This window comes from Rattus rattus, chromosome 11 (assembly GCF_011064425.1).
Source record: "Rattus rattus isolate New Zealand chromosome 11, Rrattus_CSIRO_v1, whole genome shotgun sequence".
NCBI lineage: Eukaryota > Metazoa > Chordata > Mammalia > Rodentia > Muridae > Rattus > Rattus rattus.
Genome location: NC_046164.1, coordinates 5,870,276 through 5,876,796, shown reverse-complemented (window position 1 = coordinate 5,876,796; position 6,521 = coordinate 5,870,276). Strand labels below are relative to the sequence as shown.

Genomic DNA, 6,521 nt, shown 5'->3' with positions numbered 1-6,521 from the left:
CTGAGGTTTGACTCACCGATCCTTTTAAGACTGACGAGATTCCACAGGAGATTCCAGAAATCTAACCTGCTCCTACATCTCTCCCCTCCCTCCCAACTCCCTCCCTCTCTCCTCCCTTCTCTCTCTGGTATTTCTTTCATTATTTTTTCTAATCAGATCAAATACCGTAATCAGAAAGAGACTAAATTTAAGCATGTAGAGAACTCTGTCTCTGTTTATAACAGCAGGGTTTATATTACACCTGGGTTTAAATTTGGTTATGTTTAAATAAAATTGCATGTACATAAATATTTACCCATGCATTTAATTTACAAACCTTATTAATTTACAAACCTCTGAGAATATAAACTAAAAGCACATATAAATATGGGTCTATTTCCTTTTGAAAGAGTGAATATTTTTATAGAATTATGGTGATATTAAAAATAGCACTTACTTCTATTACTTTTGTATTGTTGAAAATCCTTCAAGAACACTGCTTTTAATTTTTAAATTTTTCAGTCAAGATGGAAGATTGATTCATCAATATGATAGGCTAGAGGAAGACACAGGATTAGACATAAGTGGAAGACTTCAGAAGTGTAGAGTCCACCATTGGAGAAGACTATGTTTTAGGAATATGTTTGATCCAGTTTCATTCAGGATGAGCCATTTCTTGGTGTCTTAGTCAGGGTTCTACCAAGGCAACTCTTATAGAAGGAACTACGTAATTAGGTACTGTCTTACATTTTCAGAGATTTAGTCTATTATCATCATGGCAGCAGGCATGGTACTGGAGAAGGAGTTGAGAGCTTCATCCTGATCCATAGGCTGAAAGAAAAAACAACAACAAAACCCTGGGTCAGGTGTTGGACTTTGAGAACCTCAAAGGCTACTCCCAGTGACATATTTCCTCCAACAAGGCCTTCTAATCCTTCTAATGCTATGAAAGAGTTCTACTTATTAGTGACTAAATGTTTGAATAATCAAACCGATGGGGGCCATTTTGATTAAACCACCATACTTGGCTACCACTTCTTCAAAATAATGAGCATTACATTAGGTGAAGCCCACTCCTTTGGAATGGGATTCAGTCAACCAGGGAATTTAATTGGACTAGTGCAGGACTCCAGTCATACACTCTTTGTTGTGACTGGACCTGATAACCTGGCCAATATAAACCACTGTGCCTTGGGACTTCCAAAGGTATCCCACCTACTTGTCTGGAGCTTAGAATGGAGGAAAATGTGAGATCAGAGACATGAGCATCCACCATAAATGTTCTTCAGGGTTATTGAGGGGAACTCATACAAGCAACAGGCTGCATGCATTCCCAAGGGGTCTGCTGCCTGCAGCCATTGAACACCAGGTCCCCCCTGAGAAAAAGAACCTGATTAGCTTAACTGGCTGCAGAGAAACACTGCTTTGTATTTGTTAATTGATTATTTGATTCTAGATTACAATGGAACTTTCACACTAAAATAAATTCCCTTGCATTACACTCACCAATCTTCCATAAATACCCTAGAACCACCAACTCTACAAACCCTGTAGTTCTGCCTTCTCCAGGATGTTATGGAAATGGTCTTTCCTTATATAGTCTTTCAGACTAAGGGTGTATATGGCACTTTAAAAAAAATCTTCCATATTTAACTAAGGTAAGACAGAGAGAAGGTCAACCAGATGGGTAAGAGGGTATAGACACTTGTGCAGCTAAACCAAATGATCTGAGTTTAATCCTTTGACCCAAAGGGGAGAAGGAGAGAACAAATTCATCTAAGTTGTCTTCTGATCTCCACATGCTTGCCATGATGCACACATTCACGTGTGCAGAAAAAAAAAAGAGAAAAGGAAAGAAAAGAAAAAAAAAAAAAAGAAAGAAGAAAGAAAGGAAAGAAAAAAGAAAGAGAGAGAAAGAAAGAAAGAAAGAAAGAAAGAAAGAAAGAAAGAAAGAAAGAAAGAAAGAAAAAAGAATTAAGAATCCTTTATTAGGGGTTGGAGAGATTGCTCAGCAGTTAAGAGCACTGACTGCTCTTCCAGAGGTCCTGAGTTCAAATCCCAGCAACCACATGGTGGCTCACAACCATCTGTAATAAGATCTGATGCCCTCTTCTGGTGTGTCTGAACATTGTACTCATGTAAAATAAATAAATCTAAAAAACAAAACAAAACAAAACAAAACAAAAGGGGTTGGGGATTTAGCTCAGTGGTAGAGTGCTTGCCTAGCAAGTGCAAGGCCCTGCGTTCGGTCTCCAGCTCCGAAAAAAAAAGAAAAGGAAAAAAAATTTACCTGCAAAACAAAACAAAAACCAAACCAAACAAACAACAACAACAAAAAACCAGATCCTTAATCATCAACTGCCAAAAGTTGGCTTAGGCTTTGTGACTGGCTACATTGAGTTTAATTTTTTTTTTTTTTTTGGCTCCAATTTTTAAAGTTTGAGATGGGGCTAGAGAGATGGCTCGGTCATGAAAGGCTAGGCTCCCAACTGTAAAAGTTATTTTTAGTACTGATGTATGTGGTAATGTAATACGGCAGCTGTATTTCTTTATTCTTGCTAGCTAGTTCCCAATAACAACACAGAGAGATTAAGATTTATTTTCAAGCCTCACCTCAATACCTGGGCAGTCTACCTTAATCCTTAATCTCCTGAACGAATCTGGTTACCTCCCAGCCAAGATCCCAGTAATACTTTCATTTATGGCCTTCCACTCTCGAACTGAAATCTAACTCCTCCCTCCTTCCTCTTTACAGAAGATTTTAATGTCCCTCTCCCACCCTAGCCATTGGGTGGTCAGCATTTATTGACAAGGGAAAGAATAAATGGTAAGAGTCATTTATACAAACTTGACATAAGCATTACAATGCCATGTCTGCATTGAAATAAGATATAAGGGCCAACATCAGCATTTGAAGAACACAAGGATAACCTTTTCACAATGCACAAAAACATTATGTCTATACCCAACAAACAGACAAGGTTTAAGGGTGTTTTGTTTGTTTGTTTGTTTGGTTGGTTAGTTAGTTTTTCTGAGACAGAGTCTCATGTAGCCAGAAGCTAGCTCTCAACTCATGATCTTTTTCTTTCTACTCCCTAGTGTTAGAGTTACAGGCATATGCCACAGTGCCCAGCTAAGTTATAGTTTTTAAAATTCAACTTTAATTGACAATTATCAATGTTTAAAATATCTTCTGGAATCTCTCTCTCTCTCTCTCTCCCCCCCTCCTCTCTCTCTCTCTCCCCCTGTGTGTGTGTGTGTGTGTGTGTGTGTGTGTGTGTGTGTGTATCAAAATCACTGAAGGAAGACCCTAGACTCAGATAGTATGCAAAATCAAACAGCATTTACTCTGCAGAAACAGTCAGCATGCTAGGGTCACCATAGTTTCAGAATGGTGATGAAGACAAAAACATTCAAGCCCCTTTTATAACAGAAATGCTTAATTGCTTCTGAGATAACAACAGAGTTCTCAAACCTAGAGCGCATTCCAAGGGTTTGTAAAAACCATTAACCAGGGCTAGAGAGATGGCTTAGTGGTTAAAAGCACTGACTTCTCTTCTAGAAGTCCTGAGTTTAATTCCCAGCAACCACATGGTGGCTTACAACCATCCGTAATGGGAATGTGATGCCCTCTTCTGGTGTGTCTGAAGACAACAACAGTGTACCCACATACACGAAATAAATAAATAAATCTTTCAAATAAATAAATAAATAAAAACAAGCATTAAAAAAACCCATTAACCAAAGGTCATAAAGAGCTAAAGATATACACCACAGGTGCAAAGACAAGAAATAAAAATATTTATCAAAGACAGCTTAGTTAAGGCTTTTAACTGTCCATGAACCTATAAGTAAGTAACAAATGATGAATGTTTAGCCAGATAATTACTCCTAGTGAATATACATGTAGACACTCTCTTTTATAAGAATATTCAATTTATGACCTTAATTTATGTACAAACTTATAGTGAACCCTTTACCATGTGACCAAGCACTCTGAAAGTCGTACAAGTACTGAGAGCAGAGACAGGCCTCCCTCCCATTTTCTTTCTGAGATTTTAAAGTCATACAACTCCTACAGAGATAGAACAAAAGGCTTCTTTACCTACCCTCCCACTGTTTTTTTAGTATAAGGCGATAAACAGGAGGCTGTAGTTCCTAGCCTCAGAGCAACTCAGACAGGCAGATCAGCTGCAGAAGCAAAGTACCTTGCACTTAAGATGGACAGCAAGTGTTTTATGGTCTAGTGTCTGAGTGGAGACAAAATGGAATAAAAAGGACTCTGCCTTGATTACTCTCTACTTTATTTGTGGAAGAGGCTCTCTCACTGAATCCAGAGCTTGACAGTTCTAGCTAGACTAACTAGCTAGTCTAACTAGCTAGTCTAACTAGCTAGTCTAACCAGCCCTTGAGACTCCCTGCCTCTGACTCTCAAGTACCAGGACTTCAGTGGCCACCATACATTCTTGCTTTTAAATGGGCTCTGGGGATTTATACCCTGGTTCTCACACTTGTGCAGCACTTGCTTTAACTACTAAGCCATCTCCCCAGTCCCATTTTCATTTATAAATTCCATGTTTATATCATTGACCTATCTCTAAGACAGTATTTAATTCTTTCTTGAGCAATAGAGATCTCTGTGCACACAGGATATCAACCATTCCTCTTGTTTTGTGGAAGAAAAATATCCATAGCATGAGAACACTGAAATGTGTCTCATCATTGTATGGCTGTTAAATAGTACACCGATCCCAGTTTCTTTCTTCATTTTTTTCTCTCTCCCTCCTCTTTTCCTTCCACCCCTCCTGTTATTACATATAACCTAGTAAATACTATACAGGAGCTGTGTCCCACAGCTGAAATAGGCTGAGGGACCATGGAGCACAGTGCCATCCATCTGCTATCACCTCATTAACCCTGAATTAAAGAACCTGGAATTCAGAAAGTTTACCTGGTTGGTACTCAGTAGACCTGAGCATCACTGTACATGACCCTAGTCCATGTTCGTCATCACTATCAGAACATTCAAATGTCCTAGACACCCTGGAGAATATGCAAGTCATCATGGAAATTCGGAGCTGAACCTACTCCACTACACAAGCTAAGTTTATTCTTTTTTTTTTTTTTCTTCCGGAGCTGAGGACCGAACCCAGGGCCTTGTGCTTGCTAGGCAAGCGCTCTACCACTGAGCTAAATCCCCAACCCCACTAAGTTTATTCTTGAGACAAGAACTGCACCCCCCCAAATACTAAGTAATATAATAAACCCTCTACCTAACAAAATCTTTTTTGTTTTTGTTTTTTTTATGTGCATGGGCATTTTGTGTACACAGATTTGTGTATCCAGTGTATGAACCTGATGTCCAAGAAATCCAAAGGAGGATGGATCCTTGAGGACTGGGTTTACAAACAGTTGCAAGCCACCATTCCTAGAATTTGAACCCAGGTCTTCTTGACTGCTGAGCCATCTCTCCAGCCCCTACCTCATGGAATCCTAAAGATTACTATACAGTTATTTTTTTTCTTCTTGCTGCCTATTGCTTTCTCCTGTAAAATAATTTCCTAAGTAAAATTGTTATTGCTGGAATTAAAATGGCAATTAGAAATAAACAAACTACTTTTATAGTAAAGAAACATTTTAGACAAGCTAAAGTGTTATTCAGTTGGTAGGCTTAAAAAAAAAGGTCCATAATTTTATTAACGTTCACAATATTCTGAAGGTGTTATAGACAGTTTTGTGTAGGTAATACATGGTATCGCCTCTTCCCAAAAGGAAGTCTACCAAGACCCATCATGATAGGACTGATTGCAAGCTTTCAATACGAGATAAAATGGCATTATGTTCTCCCAACTGTGATTTGATTAAACAAACCAGTGAAATCACTAATAGTCTCATGTGAAACAGCCATAAAGCTATTGCTTGAATCCAATGATAAAGCTAGTCTTCTATTAGTTTAGGGCTGGGAATGTGGCTCAGAGAGAGAGAATTGGCAATGTGTACAAGATCCACCAAGCAAATATAACCCAAAACACCTTAACTCGTGAGGTGTTTTTAACTCATTTAGTGAAATCAAATTCCACTGTAATAAGGATATTGTGCTTCAAAAGGATGACTCCATTCTCTCCCACCTGCCTGACCTCCTACACCATAGCTACCCCACCCCCAGTCCCCACTCCTGTAGCCCTGGCTGGTCTGAAACTCAATATATACCAGGATGGTCTTGAACTCACAGATATCTGCCCGCCTCTGCCTCCTGAGTGCTGGGATTAATCACACCTGCTTCGACTTCTTAACACCAGTCTTGGGAATGGAGCATCCATTAAGAGCAGTGGCCCCTCTTTCAGACATCTGGGTTCTAATTCCAGAGCCTGGGATTCCAAGTGTTAACCATCTGGAACCATCTCAGTTCGAGGTTCTAACACCCAGTTCTGGCTTCCTCAGGTACCAGGCATGCATATGATACACAGACATATGTGTACACAGAACACCCATACACAGAGAATTTTTTTTAAAAAAGTACTTTTAATGCCTAATTTAAAATG

General features: G+C 39.0%; 1 non-coding gene across 1 annotated transcript; it reads right to left on the bottom strand.

The window, feature by feature from the left end:
- Window positions 1–1,255: 1,255 nt before the first annotated feature.
- LOC116912952 lies at window positions 1,256–1,392 on the bottom strand. Its single transcript, XR_004389519.1, has one exon. It is a non-coding gene; the product is annotated as a small nucleolar RNA SNORA70 (small nucleolar RNA).
- Between the last annotated feature and the right edge of the window lie 5,129 nt (window positions 1,393–6,521).